At 45.2% G+C, this 22,120-nt stretch overlaps 1 protein-coding gene across 11 annotated transcripts in view; it reads right to left on the bottom strand.

Moving 5' to 3' along the window:
• LOC132407396 (transcription factor Dp-2-like) overlaps positions 1-22,120 on the bottom strand; it is a 261,808-nt gene that overhangs the window by 113,351 nt on the left and 126,337 nt on the right. The window lies entirely within an intron of this gene.

Here is a 22,120-nt window from a genome sequence, read left to right as displayed (position 1 = left end):
AACCGGACCGTTTCACTAGTTCTGATATCGAGCCTGCCATGCAGAATTACAGGTCTTGTCCATCTATGAAGAAGCAAACATGATTCTAGATGTAAAAAAAATATGAACCATGCTGTGAGTATTCTTCATACTCACAACACTGACCAGCCTCATCCTGAAGATTTGTGAATGGAAATCCATTAAAATATCCACCTTCATGCATACCACTAGATGTATGGTCAAGTATTACAGCAGGAACACAAACGCACACAGCCCTCGGCTCACAATCATTTCAAAATCAAAATCGAACTAAATTTTATTATCAAAATGCATATACAGTGGTACTAGAAAGTTAGTGGACGCTGTAGAATTTTCTCTATTTCTGCATAAATATGAACTAAAATATGATCAGATCTTCATGCAAGTCCTAAAAACTATATAAAGAGACACTAATTATACTTGTTCATCTATTTATTGAGAAAAATGATCTGATATTACATGTATCTGTTGGAAAAAGTATGCAAACCTTTGTTTTCAATAACTGGGTCTGACCCCCTTGTATAGCAATAACTACAGTTGAACAGTTCCAGTAACTCTTGATTAGTCCTGCACATTGGCTTGGAGGACTTTTAAGCCATTTCTCCTTACAAAACTGCTTCAATTCTGGGATGTTGGTGCATAAACTGCTTGCTCCCAGTCCTTCCACAACATTTCTATAAGGATTGTCAGGACTTTGACTCAGCCATTCCAAAACACAAATTTTCTTCTTTTTAAAACCATTCTGTTGTTGAATTACTCTTGTCTTTCGGATCATTGTCTTGTTGCATCATCCATTATCTTATTAAGCTTCAGGTGACGGACTGCTACCCTGACATTCTCCTGTAAAACGTCTTGATGCAATTTTGAATTCACTGTCCAGGCCCTGAGGCAGCAAAGCAGCCTAAAACCACGATGCTCCTTCCACTGTGCTTCACAGTTGGGATGATGCTTTGATGTTAGTGTACAGGGCCCTTTTTTCCCTCCAAGCATTTCTTCCAAAAAGTTCAACTTTTGTCTACATAACATTGTCCCAGCAGCATTGTAGAACATCCAGGTGGTCTTTTGCAAACTTGAGATGTGCAGCAATTTCTTTTTTGGAGTTTCCTCTGTGGTGTCCTTCCATGTTCAATGCTTTTCTTATAGTGGACACATAAACAGAGACATTAGCAAGTTCCAGAGATTCTTGCAGATCTTTTGCTTTTACCCTTGCAGATCTTTTCCATCTGCTTCAGCGTTGCACGTTGTGCTCTTGGTGTGATCTTTGCAGGATACCCACTCCTAGGGAGAGTAGCAACAGTACTGAGTTTCCTCCACTTGTAGACAATTTCTCTCACTGTGGACTGATGAACACCCAGGTCTTTAGAAATGCTTTGGTAGCCTTTTCCATCTTCATGCATCCCTACAATTCTTCTTCTAAGGTCATCTGAAAAAATGTTTTGATCGAGGCATGGTGCATATAAACAGATCTTACTTGAGAAGAGCAGGCTCTGTCAGTAACCTGACATTTGTGTGCATTTTTTTTTTAAATAGGGCAGGGCACCTCTACAACCTGCACCTCCATTGATTGTAACACCTGACTCCAAATAGCTTTTGTAGAAGGTATTACCCCAGAGGTTCACGTACTTTTTCCAACAAAGACATGTAATAATTGGTTCATTTTTCTCTATAAATGAGTGAACAAGAATAATGTTTTTGTGTTATTTATTTAATTGGGTTCTCTTTATCTAGTTTTAGGACTTAGGTGAAGATCTGAACACATTTTATGTAATATTAAAGCAGAAATAGTGAAAATCCTACAGGGTTCACAAACTTTCTAGTACCGCTGTATGACACCATTTACAACCATGACATCCATGGTTCTTCCTGGGCATACTCAGCAATGCTGAAGAAAAGTAACTATCAAAAACAAGGAAATCTGCAGATGCTGGAAATTCAAGCAACACACACACAACGCTGGTCGAACACAGCAGGCCAGGCAGCATCCATAGGGAGAAGCACTGTCGAAGAGTCTTGGCCCGAAACGTCCACAGTGCTTCTCTCTATAGATGCTGCCTGGCCTGCTGTGCTCCACCAGCATTGTGAGAATAGTAACTACCACGGAATCAATGAAAGAACAACCAGAGTGCAGAAGACAACAAACTGTGCAAATGCAAACATAAGTATATGGCAATAAGTAACGAGATCATAAAATAATAATGTAAAGAGTCCTTAAAAGTGAGATCATTGGTTGGGGGAACATCTCAATGGATGGGCAAGTAAGTATAGATATTCCTTTATTCTGAAGGTTGTGTGTACCATAGATAACAAAACAACAATGTTTCTGAAGACTAATGAGAAGCCTTACAATGCTTTCCCAATAAAACACAGAGCCTTTCCAACTACTTGCGGATGAGGCATGCAAACTGATCCTCAAAACCAGCACTGAGAAGCATCCAAAATGTTTACTTTATCTAGTGACCCAGTAGACGAGGAGTTTAATCCACTAACCTACAATTTAAGGACATGTTCATCAAAGGAAAAGATATCTCAATTTAATTTTTTAGATGCCAAGGCAAAGAAGACACATGGGTTTAGATGAAGGAAATGATAATAACGGAAAAGAGTCAGCTGTGATCTTAATGAATTCCTAAGCAGGGGTCATGAGGCTCAATGGCCTAGTGTTCCTTCTATTACATAAAAGGAATCCAAAGTTATAAACATATGGCTACATCTCATCGACCTTGTCAATTAAATATACAAGAATTTTTTTCATCATTCTAATGAAGCCTCATTTAGCTTGCTAACAATTCCCACTAAAGTACGTACTGTGAATGACATTTCTCCAAAAACATTCAAAGCAACTTGCATCACGAATTAGATGCAAATGAAATTCCGCAAGATTGCAGAAATTCCTTCTCCATTATCCATCAGCATGTAAACAACAAAGATCCTGCAGATGGAGTGGCTTTCGTTGTCAACTGAAGGGTTCTTTGGAGTTTGTGTACAATATCTTGGTGACCTCCTACCACCACTAATGTAGGGCGTTCTTGTTTCACATTCATTTTCATGAAAACAATTAGTTTCCAACATGGTCACTTGCAGCCACTGAAAAGGTCGTCTTTGTCTGGAGGGCAGGGGCTGCTGGGTTCATGAAACCTGTTCAGATTTTTCAACAAAGAGCAGCCAGTCCTTGGAAAAGTCCAACTCTGTCAGTCCATGAGCTTTCACATCTGCTCCAGAGTCAGACTATTACAACACACAAACAGGACCTTTGGCCCATCTAGTCCATGCTGTAATAAAAGCAAAAATCTCAAGACAAATTCACAGTTGAACTGGCTTTTGAATTAGCTGAAATCAGTTGAAATAGCTTTCTGTCACACAACATTTCAAAATCTATTTTGGGCCAAAAAGGGCCTCCTTCCAAACCATTTCACAGCATACTGCAAAACACAAATTGTGCTTAAATAGACATACCAAAATGTATTTTAAAAAAATAAAGCTTCTGGCAGATAGTGGTACTGCCTTTCTGATGTAACTGGGGTACTAAAATTAGTTTGGATGAGGACCATGCCTCAGTGTCAAACAGAGTATCTGATTGCTTTCAACCACAGTCCCAAAGCACACTCTAGGTAAATTAGGAACAGAAAATGCTTGAAATGCTCAGCAGGTCAGGTCGCTTCTGTGGGAAGAAACGCAAAGTTAAGGTTTCTGGCCGAAGATTCTTCCACAGAATTTTCTGCATTTAAGATTCACAGTTTTCTAGATTCTTTTCCCCCTCACACTCTAGCTCAGTCGCTCTCAAAAGAGCAGAGTTCATGTGATCTGGAGCATCAAATGACCTACCAGAGGAACACAACAGGTTGAGTAGTACCCATAAAGTGGCAGGGAATTGTTGTCCCTCGCTCTCTTGCTTGGCTACAGACAGTCTTTAAAAGATTTGAGCTTTGTTTTTCTTCCTCCTTCCTTGTAAAACAGGCCAGCAGATAAGTTTTGTGGATTTTTCTAAAGCAAGTCAGAGGGTGTGGGGAAAGAATGTACAGCAACTATCCTAATTCGTGTAGGCCTGTGGGACAAATTCAAACTGCTGTGACAACACTGGCAACACCTTGCTGGAGGAATCCATCCCAATTCTGTCCATGATACGTTTTACCTGGGCAGCTGAATGAAAAAGCTCTGTGGCAGGTGTTGTGGACCACTGTGTCAGAAGGGTCCTGCTCGGCATCACCTCCCCACGGTGTTGATGAAACATCGAAAATGCCGGCCTGGGACTACACTCTCCTGACAGTCACCAAACCAGGCTTTGTTCCAATGAAGAATGATAAGTAATTCCACATTCCCACCATCTGCACAATTTTATTTTGGTCTCGTGGAGATAAATATTCCCTCCATGCCTCTCTCCAGCCTATTAAAATCTGCAGTTTAGAGAATAACGGTTCCAGCTGAACTTTAAACAGGAACCCAAATGAGAATATGAAGAGCAGATGAAGATTGCTCGATCAAAACACAAGGTCTTCAATCATTTCCAGACAGAGCTCCCTACATAGAGCAGAATGTTTTACTAACAACCGGGAATAATTCTGCAAGTCTGAATAATTCTTTCGGTCCACTTTTGCAGAAACTGTTGGTGTTTATCTCCAGGATAAATTCCAGACTTCAGCTCCAATCTACAGCTTGGCAGAACATCCATAATCTGAAAACTGGGGCAAAAGGCTTCTGCATCTTGAGTCCCTGAGAACGCACAAATGTTGTGGAGCATGCCCGGTTACAGAGTGGGCAGATTGAGTTCAAGGTTCAAAGTTCAAAGTAAAGTTTATTATCAGAGAATATACGTATCACCACATACAACCCCGAGCTTTTTCTGCGGGCATCCTTAGCAAATCTATAGAACTGTAAACAGGATCAATGGAAACAAACTGTGCAAACTGCCTTTCTTTTCCAGCCTTGATGAAGGGTCTTGGCCCGAAACAGCAATTGTTTGTTTGTTTCCATCGATGCTGCCTGACTTACAGTTCCACCAGTATTTGGTGTGCTACTCCAATTAGCAGTCTCTCGAAAAGCAGAAGAGAGGACACACCACCACCTCCTCGACGGCGGATGAAGCAGTGAAAGGGTCATTCAACACTCTGCTCCGCCACTCTGTGTGCAGCGACTCGACAATTGCCACACATACCACGCCTGTTAGTGTGGGCTGTACGCAGTTTAGCAAACCTCATCATCCTAAGGCAGGTAGCGGAACAGCAGGAAAAAGATAAATAAGGAGGGAGGATTAACGCATTCAGATCCTTCTTGTCTGGATCGTAGAGAATTTATTTATATGACAGGAAATGCAACAACAGTCACCTATTCAACTGAGAATCCCACACCTTACCACACCCTCCTGTTAACCATCACTGCATCTGCTTGTGCATAACAAATTCCATCACAGAATTATTTATAAGTTCAGTTCAGAAAGGCTGGGAAGAAACTGCTGATCTCTAGTGGAGAATGGTTTAAAAGCCTTTTGTCTAGAAAGTCTAGGCCGGAACAGCACCGTGATGGTGCGGATATCTGTGACAGGGCATCTGAAAGATGGCAAGGGATCAAGGTCCTAATGGCGTCCTCCTGAGAAAGGACAACAGTCTCATGTTGTACCGGCCTTGCTACAGCCCTGAATGGTGCCTCAGAAAATATAAAATCTTTTGAGTCGATTGCTGGAAGATCCAACAGGTCCTCAGCAGAGTAATCTGCAGCCAGTATCGAAGCAGTCTGACTCATCACAACACTAAGACATTGGGCTGTTTTTGGGTGCAGGCACAGTAGGCTACACTCAAACACTTGCTCTATGCAAAGTACAGAGTGAAGTTGGTGTTGGATTCCGTTGTGCTCTTTGGCGCAGAATACAGGCTTTCTGATAGGGTTCCGAACTCACTAAGCATTTCATTTTGCACTGTGTTGGATCTCATCTGCGTTAAAGTCCCCACTCAAGTTTAACATGAACGGCTAGCAGAATATGATACTTCAAAAGGCAATCTCGACCCATCTGGTGAATCCATTGAAGCCTCAGAAGTACTTCCAAGGACCCCCATGGATTTGTTCCAACTGTGCCTCCTGACCACATCTGGTGGGGCTTCCATCATCCCAAAAGGAAAATCCTGGCTTCCAGCCTCCCCGGTCCTGCAAAACAACCATGTTACTCTGACAAACACACTACGATGCTGGAATCAGGGTGGAAGCTGTGGAACAAGGGTCATTCCCTGAATCACAAGCACCCACCTTTTGGACACTCCTACAAAACAAACAAGCTCCCATAAGATTATTAAATTAAAAAGCTCAACATATGTACCTACAAGCAGCAGAGCTAGTTTTCCCTTTCCACTTCTGGCAACTGTTCATTACTCCCAATCTCTTGTGTTTTTCCTACCATACATTACAATGCTGTGGAGTTAGGGATACTATTTTGAATGATTTCTGGGAATGTTCCAACTTATGGACGAATCAATTTAAGGACATCTATAAAAATGAAACCTGACTCTGTAATTACAACTTCTAATGAAGGCCATGGATGCAAAGACAGTGCATAGGACCTGACTCAGGAGCTTAATTTTCATAGGCCAAGGACCTTTATTTATGGTACATTAACATCAGTGCCCCAATAAACACCATGTCAAGATAGATGAAGATATCTCAAGAATATAACTTACATTTGGATCACCATTTGGTGCTTGAATCACCGTGGAAATAATACTGTAAAAATACTGTTTTAAAATAAAATAGAAATGGCTGCAAATACTCAGTGGGTCAGGTAGCAGCACTGGAGAGGGAACCAGTCAACGTTGCAGTTCTATGAAACTCTGGTTAGACCACACATAAGAGGAATAGACAGAGTGGACAGCCAGCACCTCTTCCTCAGGGCACCACTGCTCAGTACAAGAGGACATGGTTTTAAGGTAAGGGGAGGGAAGTTCAAGGGGGATATTAGAGGAAGGTTTTTCACTCAGAGAGTGGTTGGTGCGTGGAATGCTCTGCCTGGGTCAGTGGTGGAGGCAGGTACACTAGTGAAGTTTAAGAGACTACTAGACAGGTATATGGGGGAATTTAAGGTGGGGGGTTATAAGGCAGGGTTTGAGGGTCAGCACAACATTGTGGGCCGAAGGGCCTGTAATGTGCTGTACTATTCTATGTTCTATGTTCACACTTGGAATATTGTGTACAATCTGGTCACCTCATTATAGGAAGGATGCGGAAGCTTCAGAGAGGGTGTGAGGGAGATTTACCAGAATGATCCCGGAATAGAGCAGGCTGAGTGAGCTTGGGCTTTTCTCCTTGGAGTGAAGGGTGATGAAAGATGAATTGACAAAGGTGTATAACAAGAAAAGTGGTACTGATAGAGTGAACAGCCAGTGCAGGAAATGGCTAATATGGGAGGGCAGATCATAGGGTGGGGGATTTTAACACAGAGAACAGCAAGTGCACAATACATACTTGCCTGGGGTGGTGGTAGATGCAGAGACATTAAGGACATTTAACAGACTCTTAGATAGGCACATGGATGAATGAAAAATGGAGGGTTATGAGGGATGGAAGGGTTAGATTGATTATGGAATAGGTTAAAAGGCCAGCACAACATTGTGGGCCAAAGGGTCTATACTGTTCTATGATGATCTTTCATCAGAGCAGTGAAAACTTGGAAGCCAAATGTGTTTTAAACTGTGGAGGGGTGGGGGGGGGGGGTGGTGGTAGAGTCAACAAAGGTCTGTGACTGGGTGGAGACCCAAACTAAACTTTCTTGTTGACAATGCCTAAACGTATTCAGGCATGTCACTTCAAGAAAGGACATTTTATATTCTCTAAGCTAATGTGTGCAAGATCTATTCTCTTTTCCATTTAGTTTTATTTGGACGGCTTCAATACAATTTGGATAACTTTAGCATTGCATTTGTATTTCACAGTTCATTTAGTCAACTTGTCAAATGCACTATTTCTTCTAGAGATGAAAATCCATCAGCAGCTGCCTCCTCATCTGTCTAAAGGGCTTACAGCGCAAAGACTAAACTCATGACGCCAGCCAGCCTGAAGGTCCAAAAGTACAAGACCACCATTAACCATCACAGGACTTCAACCAAAGTTGTCAAGGCTCTTACACAAGACAGTCTGCCATCACTGTGATCCCATCAAATGCTCCAATCACAAGGCTCTTCAGATTCGCATTCGTTTATTTATCACATTACAGTGGAACGTATAGCAAACGTGATTTACGTTAACAACCAACGTAGGTAAGGATGCGCTGGTGGCAGTCTGCAAGTGCAGCCAAACATTCAGCGCCAATGTAGCATGCTCACAATGCTCGGTAGAACAACAGTGCAGAGTTCAGAGTATACTCATTATTGAAGTACGTATACGATATACAGCTGTAACCGTCAGGTTCATCCGGCCGCATGAGTCTCGGAAACACAGTCTCCAGTGAAATCTCGTTTGTGTGGATGTTGCATTATGTGTTACCCTGTTACAAATCAGTACCATGAAATATCAGAGAGTACACCATATGCAATTATACAACTTGGCTTTATAATTCTCAATTTGACTAGAGAGTTAGTAAAGAATAACAAAAAGAAAAGGGCCCATTCTAATGAAACAGCCTAATGTGCACGTTGATGTCACGGTTTCCCGTCCCTTAGGCCTCCATCGATTCTCCCCCCCCCCCCGGGCATCGTCAACTCCCAACCCCTCACTCCAAGTCCACTCTGTCCTGCAGTCTACAGCTTCACCTTTCTCGCGTCTTCTCTCTTCCTCTCTTGCCGAACAAAAGCCCATGAACTCCTCACTCTCAGGCACACAACAAAAAAACACTCCCCTCATTGGACGGCGCACATTCCAACACCCCTGTTATCTCCAGTCATAACTCACACACTGCTGCTACAGAGAAACCATTACATCAGCAGTGAAACCTTTCCCAGGGCGTTACACAGCCTTGAAATTTGTCTTTTTATAGGCAGCCACAAAACCAATACAACCCAATAGAACCCATTAAAAGAGACTGACAAACACCCGCTGTGCGAAAAAAATAAACCGTACAAACAGAAAGTAAACAAATAACACTCAGAACAGAAGTTCACGAAAATTAGTCCACAGCCTCAATTCAGCACAGTAAACCTCACAGAGCGAGGAACTGAACATCTGCCCCTTCCTCAACCTCCGTCCCCAACACCCCAACCTTTTCAATCTAGACATGTACTTAAATCAGCTCATTCCTCGCACGCAGGCCGGGGCCTTGCCATGGCATCACAATCGTGTTGCACTTCCGAGACTCCAGCTCATTAAGTCCCCAGAGCAGCGCGAAAAAGCCAGGCGGTTCAGAAGCACAGCTCCGAAAGGGAAGGTACAGGCCATTGATGTCAGTGATCATTGTCCATAAAAAATGTGATTGTAGAGTCGTTAATAGATTTGTCTGCTGCCAGTGGAGCGTCACCAGTGCCGTCCTAAACCAGGATACAACAAGCAACAAAACATCAGCAAAGCAAGCCCATTTCCTCCCTCCCATTCTCCCAGGCCTCCGGTCTCCAGTTGTCAGCCATCAAACTTCAGCTTCCTTCAGGTTTCGATTTTCTGTCTTAACACCCAGACTAGCCAATAACGGGGCTCCAGGTGTAGGCTCTACCACCTTTTCCGCGCAATGACAGTTCAGGTTTTGATCTTAAATATTGCAGGTGCAAATTAAAGCTTGCAGCACATGCCCAAGCATTCCAATTAAGCCTTGAATGCTATAGGCTTCATTCAAGTTGGGACATCGTGGTTGTCATTTCAAACAAGGCAAGGAGTCTTCCATACCTCCTCGGTTCCAAGAAAATTCTGAAGCTGCCTATCACCACTACACCCAGGAACTGACAAAGATCAACAACCAACAGAATTACCTCTTGGCAAATTCAAACTCATCCCTTAATCTTGTTCTTTCCTGCTCTACAAAACCTTCTTACCTTTTAAGTTTCTAATATAATTCACTAGTTAGGCCAAAGGCCTAATACTTTGGGCCAAGTTCACCAACAAGCCAGCTGCAGGAAGACTAACCACAATTCTTTGATCTCCGTGGAGCAGACACTCCAGGCTCATCCACTACAGCTTCGCGCAGATAACTCAGGATAAAGGGGATAAGACTGCATCCGACTCAGCAGAGTATTTGGAATGTGAGCCTAACCAATGCTTGCACAGTTCGCTCTCTGGATGATCTCCAGGGCAATTGCTCAGTTTCCTTTAAAAAGAAACGTATGAAATCATTTCAAATGAATAACTCAGAAATCTGCAATTTCACTCCCAGTTCAAAGTTAACTTCCCACACAGTTCAATCCTTCAACATTGAGAATGCATTTGCCTCTAAGTGTCAGAAATACAACTTTACCAACAACCAAGTGTTAGTGCAGATTTTCCATCCCTCGATGAACTGGAGCATCGTTATCAACAGTCAAGCAGAAATTTACAATCCTGTACTTGACGAAATGACAGAGAGGCTGATGGCCCCACGGGGAAGTCCACCACAGACTACCCTCTGATAAATTTTCAAAAGTGTACTAGAACATTCTTAGCACACAAGTACAGTGTAAAAGACACAGATGAAGTATTCAGGGTCCAGGGAAATATGTGGATGGCCTCAAATATAACAGTGACTGAATTTTGCATTTTAAACGATATGGTTCCTGGTTATATCAGTGTTGTCTACAACAAAGGCGGCCATTCAGCCTCTCATGTTTATGCTACCCAGAACTATTTAGACTAATCCCACTCCCAGCCTTTGGCCTACATCCATGTGCTTTTATACAAAATAAATAAAGCAGGTTTCTGCAATACTTAAGACAAGAAGTTCCAGGCCATTCCCTCCCTTGCCCTTTGGATGAGAAATAATGTGCAGCTAGACCTTTAATCAATTGCCTTTGTTGTGAGGGGAGGGGGGAGTAGTCCCTTCATGTTTACCCCACTTACAATCTGCCATCAGCTTCCTCCGGTCCAAAACAAAACCTCAATTTAACATATCTCTTCAATTAAATTTCTCTGATCCTGGCAGTTTTCTTATAAACCTCTGCTGAACACCCTCCAACACTAACACACTTGTAACACGAAGAACGAATCAGTATTAACACTCCAGCTGTGGTGTGACTACGATTCTGTACAGTACTAGCACGATTACCCCGCTCTTTTTAAACCCTTTGGCTAAAATGGCAAAGTACTCTGCAAGGTTCTGAATCAACTTACCCACTCGCTTTCAGTGTGAACTTCAAAGTCGTTCTGTTGTCTACACTCAAACGTTATGCATTGCAGCACAGTACAGGCCCTTGGGCTCACTATGTGCTAAAATTTTAAGACCATAAGACATGGGAGCACAACTAGGCCATTTGGCCCATTGAGTCTGCTCATCATGGCTGATCCATCATCCCTCTCAACACCATTGTCCTGCTTTCTCCCCATAACCTTTGATACCCTGATCATTCAAGAACCTATCAACCTCTGCCTTAAATATACCCAATGACCTCCACAGCTGCTTGTAGCGGCAATGAATTCCACAGATTCACCATCCTCTGGCTAAAGAAATTTTTCTTCATCTCTAAGTGGATGTTTCTCCCTTCTGAGACTGTGCCATCTGGCTCTGGCCTCCTCAGTATAGGAAACATCCTCTCCACGTCCACTCTATACAGACCTTTCAATATTCAATAGATTTCAATGAGACCTCGCCTCATTTTCCTAAATTCCAGCAAGTACAGGCCGAGTGCCATCAAATACTCCTCCTAAGTTAACCCTTTCATTCCTGGAATCACTCATGAATCTCCTCTGGACCCTTTCCCATGCCAGCACATCTTTTCTTAGATAAGGAGCCCAAAATTGCACACAATTATTCCAAGTCCAGTCTGACCAACTCATTATAAAGTTTCAACATCACATCCTTGTTTTTGTATTTTAGTCCTCTTAAAATGAACGCTAACATTGCATTTGCCTTCTTTACCACCGACTCAACCGGCAAATTAACCTTTAAGGAATCCTGCATGAGGACTCTTAAGTCCCTCTGCACCACTGATTTTTGAATTCTCTAGCTGTTTAGAAAATGGTCCACGCCTTTATTCCTTCTGTCAAACTGCATGACCATGCATTTCCCTATATTATATTCCATCTGCCACTTCCTTGCCCATTCCCCCAATCCACCTGTCCTTCTTCCTCAACATTAACTACCGCTCCACCTTCCTTTGTGTTGTCCACAAACTTAGCCACACAGCTATCAGTACCTTCATCCAAATCAATGTCATACAACGTGAAAAGAAGCAGTCCCTAAGCCAACCCCTGCGGCACACTATTAGTCACTGGTAGCCAAACAGAAAGGGCCCCCTTTATTCCCACTTTTTGCCTGCTGTCGTCAGCCAATCTTCTACCCATGTGAGTATCTTTCATATAGTACCATGGGCTCTTATTTTGTTAAGCAGCCTCACGTGTGGTACTATGTTGAAGGTACTTCTGAAAGTCCAAGCAAACAACAGCCACTGACTCTCCTTTGTCTACCCTGCTTATCAGCTCAGAGAATTCCAACAGATTTGACAAGCAAGGTTTCCCCTTCAGAAAACCGTGTTGACTTTGGCCTATTTTATCATGTACCTCCAAGTACCCTGAAACCTCAATCTTAATAATAGATTCCAACATCTCAACCACCGAAGTCGTGCCAACTGGCCTATATTTTCCTTTCTTTTGCCTCCTTCCCTTCTTGAAGAACGGAGTCACATTTGCAATTTTCTAGCCAGAGAAACCATTCCAAAATCTAGTGATTCTTGAAAGATCATTCTAATACCTCCACCATTTCTTCAGTATCTCTTTCGGAACCCTAGGGTGTAGTCCACCTGGTCAAGGTAGCTAATCCACCTTCAGGATTTTTAGCTTCCTAAACACTTTATCCTCAGTAATAGCAATGACACTCACCATATCCCCTGACACTCTGGCATCCTCTTGGTGCCTTTTGATTGATTGATTTGGTGTCCGTCATATACGACGATAACAGGAAACCTGTGTGGGAGAGCTTTTAAAGCAGGAAAGCCTTTACACAGTGTAGTCCCACTCTCTTGACCTCGTAAGTCCAGGTCCAGTGGTATGAGTTGTCACCACAACTGGGGTCTTCCCTGATGCAATAGATGACCATGACTTTTTCTGAGCATCGTCATGTCCTTCACTATCAACGAGGAATTGCAAAACCGCCTTCCCGGCCATTGGATATCGCTGTTGATCTTATCCACCCAGACCGCTGGAGCTGCCTTCGCATGCTGGGACAGAATGTCCCTGTCTCACCAGGGTATGAGACCTGCCACCTACCCTCACCTGGTTTAGCCCACCCGTGGAAGTGGTGGTGCACTGGGGTGTGGCCACCGTCACATACAGACTGCTACTTGGAGCCACAGGTGAGAGACGAGTCTCTGATACGACATGATACAGTGAACTTAAGCACTTTGAGAGAATTGAAAGTTTGGGATTTTTTTTTCAGGGAGCACACTTATAACCTAATATAAACAACATTCTTGTGAAATGCCAGGCATATAGAGAGGTACAAATTTACAGAACCCAGTATTAAGGCCATGTTCTTCAACTTTGCACATTCTCCTAATGTTATCCATCCTTTCTCCAAGATTTTCCCAGGAAGTCCAGATGTTTCAGGTTTTTAGATAATTGGGCTTTGTTCCAAGGAAGGTGGGATCTGTTCCAAAGGGACGGTTTACACCTGAACTGGAGCAGTACTAACATTCTTGCTAGTGTTTCTTGAGGGGGGGGGGGGGTTAAACTAAATTTGCAAGGTGGCAGGGATCCAGAATGTGAGAGAGGATAGCGAGAGGAAGAATAAAGGACAGGTGGGGACTACATGGTTCCGGACTATTAAGTGTGTAGTAGAGAAAGGTGTGGCGGAACAAGTGATAAGGAGGGCACATGTACAGAGGGATGGTCTGACGGAACATGGAGTTAAATGTGTTGAAAGAATAAGTAAATTTAGGAAGGACAACAAAATTCTAGGGGCATATAGCCTGATGGGAGTTTGGGGAGCTGTGTTAAGCACAATAGGCATCGATTCAAACAGAGAGAGGAGAAATAGGCTAAAAATTCTATATCTGAATGCACGAAGTGTCAGAAATAAGGCGGATGAGCTTGAAGCTCAGGTGCGAATGGGTAACATGATGGTAATATGATGTTGTTGGGATAGCGGAGACATGGCTGCAGGGAGATTAGACGTGGGAAATGAATGTACAAAGGTATACGTGCTATCACAGGGACAGAAATGTGGGCAGGGGGATGGGGTGGCCCTGTTGGTGAGGAATGAGATTCAGTCCTTTGCAAGGGGGGGGCATAGGATCAGGAGAAGTAGAGTCTGTGTGGATAGAACTGAGGAACAGTAAGGGCAAAAGGACCCAAATGGGTGTTGTCTACAGGCCACCAAACAGTAGCATGAATATTAGGTGCAAGTTGAATAGGGAGTTAACATTGGCATGTGGCAAAGGTAATGTCGCAGTAGTTATGGGGGATTTCAACATGCAGGCGAACTGGGAGAATCAGGTTGGTGCTGGACCACAGGATAGGGAGTTTGTAGAGTGCCTACGGGATGCATTCTTGGAACAGCTTGTACGAGAGACGACCAGGGACAAGACTATTCTGGATTTAGTGTTATGTAATCAACAGGATTTGATAAGCGATCTTGAAGTAAAGGAGCCATTAGGAGGTAGTGATCATAATATGATAAGTTTTTATCTGCAATTTGAGAAGGATAAGGGCAGCTCGGAGGTGTCAGTGTTGCAGTTGAACAGGGGAAACTATGGAGCCGTGAGGGAGGAGCTGGCCAAAGTTGACTGGACAGATATCCTAGCAGAAAAGACAGTAGAACAGCATTGGCAGGTATTCTTGGCAATAATGCACAAGGTGCAAAATCAGTTCATCCCCTAGAGAAGGAATGATTCAAAGGGGGGGAAAGGGGCCACAGTGGTTGACAAAGGAAGTCAGAGATTGCATAGCATTAAAAAAATTATGACAGAGCTAAGGTGAGTGGGAGGACAGATGATTGGGAAGTTGTTAAGGAACACAGAACTTAACTAAAAAGGCAATACGGGGAGAAAAAATTAGGTACAAATGCAAGCTAGCCAGGAATATAAAGGATAGCAAAAGTTTTTTTTTAGGTATGTGAAGAGAAAGAAGATAGTTAAGAACAATGTTGGGCCCTTGAAGAATGAATTGGGTGAAATTGTTATGGGAAACAGAGAAATGGCAGAAGAATTTAATGAGTATTTTAGATCTGTCTTCACTAAGGAAGGCACAAGCAATCTCCCAGATGTATGGATGGGCCAATGACATAGGGTAACAGAGGAAATGAAACAGATTGACATTAGGAAGGAAATGGTGATGAGTAGACTGATGGGACTGAAGGCTGACAAATCCCCAGGTCCAGATGGTCTGTATCCTAGGGTACTAAAGGAGGTGGCCCTGGAAATTGCAGAAGCATTGGTAATAATTTTCCAATGTTCCTTAGATTCAGGATCAGTTCCTGAGGATTGGAGAATGGCTAATGTTATCCCACTTTTTAAGAAAGGAGGGAGGGAGAAAACAAAGAACTATCGACCTGTCAGCCTAACATCAGTAGTGGGGAAGATGCTAGAGTCCATTATTAAAGATGAAATAGTGGCATATCTAGATAGCATTGATAGGATTGGGCCGAGCCAGCATGGATTTACCAAGGGCAAATCATGCTTGACTAATCTGTTGGAGTTTTTCGAGGATGTAACCAGGAAGTTAGACGGGGGAGATCCAGTGGATGTAGTGTACCTCGGTTTTCAGAAGGCATTTGATAAGGTCCCACATAGGAGATTGGTGGGTAAAATCAAAGCTCAGGGCATCGGGGGGGAAAGACATTGACATGGATAGAAAACTGGTTGGTAGATAGAAAGCAAAGGGTAACGGTGAATGGGTGTTTCTCAGAATGGCAGGTGGTGACTAGTGGGGTGCCACAAGGGCGCGGTATTGGGACCACAGCTGTTTACAATTTACATCAACAACTTAGATGAAGGCATTGAATTAACATCAGCAAGTTTGCTGATGATACTAAGCTGGGTGGCAGTGTGACATGTGATGAGGATGTTAGGAGAATTCAGGATGACTTGGATAGGCTGGGTGAGTGGGCAGATACTTGGCAGATGACGTTTAATGTGAATAAGCGTGAGGTTATCCACTTTGGGGGTAAGAGGAAGGCAGATTATTATCTGAACTGTGTAGAGTTAGGTAAGGGAAAAATACAAAGAGATCTAGGAGTCCTTGTTCATCAGTCACTTAAGGTGAATGAGCAAGTGCAGCAGGCAGTGAAGAAGGCTAATGGAATGTTGGCCTTTATTACAAAGGGAATTGAGTACAAGCGCAAGGAAATCCTCTTGCATTTGTACATGGCCCTGGTGAGACCACACCTGGAATATTGTGTACAGTTTTGGTCTCCAGGGTTAAGGAAGGACATCCTGGCTGTAGAGGAAGTGCAGCGTAGATTCACGAGGTTAATTCCTGGGATGTCTGGACTGTCTTAGGCAGAGAGGTTAGAGAGACTGGGCTTGTACACGGTGGAATTAAAGAGATTGAGAGGAGATCTGATTGCAACATATACGATTATTAAGGGATTGGACAAGAGAGAGGCAGGAAATAAGCATGGCTTGAGAATAAGGGGTAGATCATTTAGGACAGAGTTAAGGAAAAACTTCTCCCAGAGAGTTGTGGGGGTCTGGAATGCACTGCCTTGGAAGGTAGTGGAGGCCAATTCTCTGGATGCTTTCAAGAAGGAGCTAGATAGGTATCTTATGGATAGGGGAATCAAGGGATATGGGGACAAGGCAGGAACTGGGTATTGATAGTAGATGATCAGCCATGATCTCAAAATGGCGGTGCAGGCTCGAAGGGCCGAATGGTCTACTTCTGCACCTATTGACTATTTCTGGCTATTTCCCCCATTTCAGTTTTCAGTGTTCTGTACCAACTACAGCATAATGGAACCTGGTGCGTCTCCAACCATTACCCCACACTGATCTTAATTTGGGTAACTGTAATGTTGTAGCGATGTGCTACACACAGCGCTGAAATAACGACACGCAGTTGGTAAGTCGTTTCGACACTAGTTTATTCAAACTTCACTGTGCTGGCATTTAATCTCTAGCGTCCGCCCTCTCTGGGTGGAAATGACGTCAGAGGTGCATTACCAAAGTCTCTCCCTGTGCACTGGCTATTTGTGAGCCGGTTCACCTGCACAGCAAGTGGGTCGCCACATAACCCCACCCCCCCAGAACCAGCGATACACCCCCCCAATGTCCACAGTCTGGATCAGCCTCCGTTTGGGAGGTCTGCCTCTGCGCCACGGTGCCTGAACCTCTCAGGCAGATTAGGTCCTCTCAGGCAGGCCATGAGAGCTGACTTCAAGTGATGGTGGAAACGCTCCACTAGTCCATTCGACTGTGGGTGGTAGGCAGTTGTGTGGTGCAGCTGCGTTCCCATCAGGCTGGAGGTGAACTGGGCGCCTCTGTTGGAGGTAATGTGGGCCGGTACCCCGAAGCATGCTACCCAGGTTGCGATCAGTGCTCGGACGCAGGAATCGGCAGATGTGTCAGTGAGCAGAACCGCCTCTGGCCACCTCGTAAACCGGTCTACCATAGTTAGGAGGTACCGCGCCCCTCAGTACACTGGTAGGGGGCCCACAATATCCATATGAACGTGGTCGAACCTCTGGTGGGTGGGTTTGAACTGCTGCTGTGGGGCTTTAGTGTGCCGCTGCACTTTGGCCGTTTGGCACTGCGCGCATGTTCTGACCCATTCACTGACCTGCTTGCGAAGTCCGTGCCAAGCACACTTGCTGGAGACCAGCCGGATGGCTCTCCTGATAGATGGGTACGCCAAACCGTGTGACGATGGGGTGAGGTTGGCCGGTAGCCATGTCGCACAGGAGGGTCCTATCACTTGGGCCTACGAGAAAGTCCTGCAGCTGCAAACCCGAGACTGCGGTCCTGTAGCTGGGCATCTTGTCGTCTGCCTGCTGCACCTCTGCCAGTGCTGCATAGTCCCCCCCCAGGGACAGGGCCTGGACAGCTGGTCTGGAGAGTGCGTCCGCCACGACATTGTCCTTCCCCGAGACATGCTGGATGTCCGTTGTGTACTCAGATATGTAAGACAGATGTCGCTGCTGGCGAGCCAACCAGGGATCGGACACCTTCATGAACGCGAAGGTCAACAGTTTGTGGTCTGTGAACGCGGTGAACGGTCTGCCTTCTAAAAAGTACCTGAAATGCTGGATTGCCAGATACAGTGCCAACAGCTCCCGGTCGAAAGCACTGTACTTGAGTTCGGGTGGCCATAGGTGCTTGCTGAAGAACGCCAGGGGTTGCCAGCGCCCCTCGATGAGCTGCTCCAGCACCCCACCGACTGCTGTGTCGGATGCATCCACTGTGAGGGCGGTCGAAACGTCCGTTCTGGGGTGCACCAGCATTGCGGCATCTGCCAAGGCTTCCTTGGCTTTAACGAAAGCGGCCGCGGCCTCCTCGTCCCAAGTAATGTCCTTGCCTTTACCTGACATCAGGGTGTACAAAGGGCGCATGATACAGGCTGCTGAGGGGAGGAAAAGGTGGTAGAAGTTCACCATACCAATGAACTCCTGCAGGCCTTTGACCGTGTTGGGCTGGGCAAAGTGGGGGATCGCATCTACCTTGGCGGGCAGAGGTGTTGCCCCGTCTTTGGTAATCCTGTGGCCCAGGAAGTCGATGGTATCGAGACCGAACTGGCATTTGGCCGGGTTGATCGTGAGGCTGAAATCAGTCAGGCGGGAGTAGAGCTGGCGAAGGTGGGACAGATGCTCCTGGTGACTACTGCTGGCTGTAAGGATGTCGTCCAAATAGATGAACGCAAAGTCCAGGTCATGTCCCACCGCATCCATTAGCCGCTGGAATGTCTGTGTGGCATTCATCAGGCCGAACGAGGTGATAAGTGCTGTTTTGGAGATGTCTTCAGGGTGTACCGGGATTTGATGGTATCCCCGGACGAGGTCTACTTTGGAAAATATTCTTGCCCTGTGCAGGTTTGCTGCGAAGTCCTGTATGTGCGGCACGGGGTAGTGGTCTGGAGTTGTAGCCTCTTTCAGTCTGCGGTAGTCGCCACATGGTCTCCAACCCCCTGTCTGCTTTGGGCACCATGTGCAGGGGGGAGGACCATGGGCTGTCAAACCTCCATACGATCCCCAATTCCTCCATCCTCTTGAACTCCTCCTTCGCCAGGCTGAGCTTTTCCGGGGGGAGCCTTTGTGCGCGGGTGTGGAGGGGTGGTCCCTGGGTCGGGATGTGGTGCTGTACCCAGTGTCTGGGCATGGCTGTCGTGAACTGCGGTGCCAGAATCGATGGAAAGTCCGCCAGGATTCTGGTGAATTCATTGTCCAACAGTGTGATGGAGTCCAGGTGTGGGACTGACAACTTGACTTCACCCAGGGAGAATGTCTGGAAAGTCTCGGCATGTACCAGTCTTTTCCCTTGCAGGTCGACCAGCAGGCTGTGAGCTCGCAAGAAGTCTGCCCCCAGGAGTGGTTGGGCCATGGCGGCCAGTGTGGTCCCACGTGAACCGGCTGGCGCCGAACTGCAGCTGCACTGTGCGGGTGCCGTAGGTCCGTATCGTGCTGCCGTTTGAGGCCCTCAGGGTGGGTCCTGGCTTCCTGTTGTGGGTGTCGTACCCCGTCGGGGGCAAGACGCTGATTTCCACTCCGGTGTCAACCAAGAAGCGGCGTCCTGTTTGTCCCAGACGTACAAGAGGCTGTCCTGGTGGTCAGCCGCCAGTCATTAGTGGCAACTGGCCCTTGTAGGGCGGGCGAAAACAGCGGGCTTTTGTACCCCACCGCTGGTGGTAGAAACACCACTGTTCGCTGGCCTCCTCACTCCTGCCTCTGTGTTGTGTGCCGGGCCTGGTCTGGTCCGCTGTTGGGCGCGTGGCCTGGTAACCTGACTGACGGACGCCACACTCTCCCTCTTGGCTTTCCACAGCACGTCTGCCCGGGCCGCCACCTTCCGGGGGTTGCTGAAATCTGTGTCGGCCAGCAGCAGATGTATGTCCTCGGGCAGTCACTCTAGGAACGCTTGCTCAAACATGAGGCAGGGCTTGTGTCCGTCAGCCAGGGACAGCATCTCGTTCATCAATGCTGACGGCAGTCTGTTTCGCAAACCGTCCAGGTGAAGCAGGCGGGCACCCCGCTCACGCCTTGAGAGGCCAAAGGTCTCAATGAGCAGCGCTTTGAAGGCTTCATATTTGCCTTCTTCCGGGGGCGGCTGTATGAAATCTGCAACCCGGGCGGCCGTCTCCTGGTCAGGGCACTCACCACGTGGTAGTAACACGTGGAATCAGAAGATATCTGCCAAATCTGGAACTGGGCTTCTGCTTGGCTAAACCACACACGTGGTCGCAGTGTCCAGAAAGTCAGCAGTTTTAGCAAAACTGTGTGAACGGATGAAGAGTCGGTCATCTTTGGTCCAAATCCTGTTTGGACCGTCGGGGTCACCAATGTAGCGATGTGCCACACACAGCGCTGAAATAACGACACGCAGTCAGTAAGTCATTTCGAGACTAGTTTATTCAAACTTCACGGCGCTGGCATTTAATCCCTAGCGCCCACCCTCTCCGGGCGGAAATGACATCAGAGGTGCATTACCTAAGTCTCTCCCCGCGCGCTGGCTCTTTGTGAGCCGGTTCGCCTGCGCAGCAAGTGGGTTACCGCAACGTTACCAAAATTACATTTTATTTTCTGGATGCTGATAATCACCTTAGGGAACGTTCCTCTGCAAAAACACTGCTTGACTTCTCATTCTTCAACCCAGAGACATCATTGAGCCAAATGTGGAACCAACTAATTCAGTGCAGCTTAAGGGTTGAATACAAGAACGTTTTGGAATGCACAGCTCAGCAACTTGCTGAGCACAATTCCTACGTTACTGTGAGTCGTCAGCATCTTTAATCTGTCGTCCATCTGCTACAAATCCATAATTGCTGCACCATGCCAATGCTTTCCCACAACCTATATTTTTGCTGCCTCTAGTCGGGTTCTGTGCATTGGGTATTCATTGCAAAATAAATAGCTCAAAACAAAAATGAATCAGGTCGTAATCTACTGAGTAAGCAACATGCCTAAAGAAGTCAACTTTGTCAAACTTCTACCAAACCTTGCTCAGTTATGAAGTACATCATGCATTAATTTTCAGAAAGATATCAAGGTCCTGTGGAAGCTTACAACGATGTTGTCTTGTGTGAGGAAAAAACAGTAAATTACAGACCTAATATGATGGAAGCATTTAAAATTACTAAAGGATGAAGAACATGTCCAGTCATTTCAGCCTACATCATAAGTAAATCACATTATCAATGATTCAGAATAAACGCCAGCATACAGACAGTGGAATACCTTTCCATATTTGGTAGATGAGGCAAAAATGACATCAACATTGAAGATCAACAGAAGTAATGAGATGGGTGAACTCTCTGTGTTAACGTATTAGAATTACCATCTGACGTGGAGGGTTAAAATTGAGCAAAACTACTATCACCATAATTCTATTTATTTCTGTATCTTTCAAAAAAGCATCCCACAATGCATAGCCATGCAATGCCTTGGGGGTTATTATTCCATATATTTTTTGGTTGTTAAAGTAATTATTGTAGCCATAGCATTGAACATTTAGGCCTGCCACCCCATCTTACCACATTAACCATCTGTCTCCGGGTTGACGAGTGAAAAGTATCTTTGTAATGGGGAGCTTTAATGCAATATTAAAAGCAAAGGCTAGAATATTCAGTGGAGTTGGCAGCATTTCAGGAGGAAAGACAGTTAATACTTTTGGATGGGAAACCTTTGTCAAGAACTCAGTTACCTTTGCAAATGTGGACAGACTGTATGTGTTTCTAAATATGTAACTTTCCATCTTTTTCCTAACAAGTTCATGTACATTTGGAATTCCATGAATTTTGGCTTTATTATCTGGACAAATGGCTGGTTTCAAATTTGAACCTACGTCCTTAGGAGTTTGCAAGGATTCAGCAAGACACCTAAAACTTTAATAGATGTGTAGATTGGACTGACCGCATCACAGCTTGGCATAGAAACACC

Source organism: Hypanus sabinus, chromosome 2, assembly GCF_030144855.1.
Source record: "Hypanus sabinus isolate sHypSab1 chromosome 2, sHypSab1.hap1, whole genome shotgun sequence".
NCBI classification, from domain to species: domain Eukaryota; kingdom Metazoa; phylum Chordata; class Chondrichthyes; order Myliobatiformes; family Dasyatidae; genus Hypanus; species Hypanus sabinus.
The sequence above is the reverse complement of the archived record's forward strand: the minus strand, read 5'-3'. Positions and strand labels throughout refer to the sequence as shown.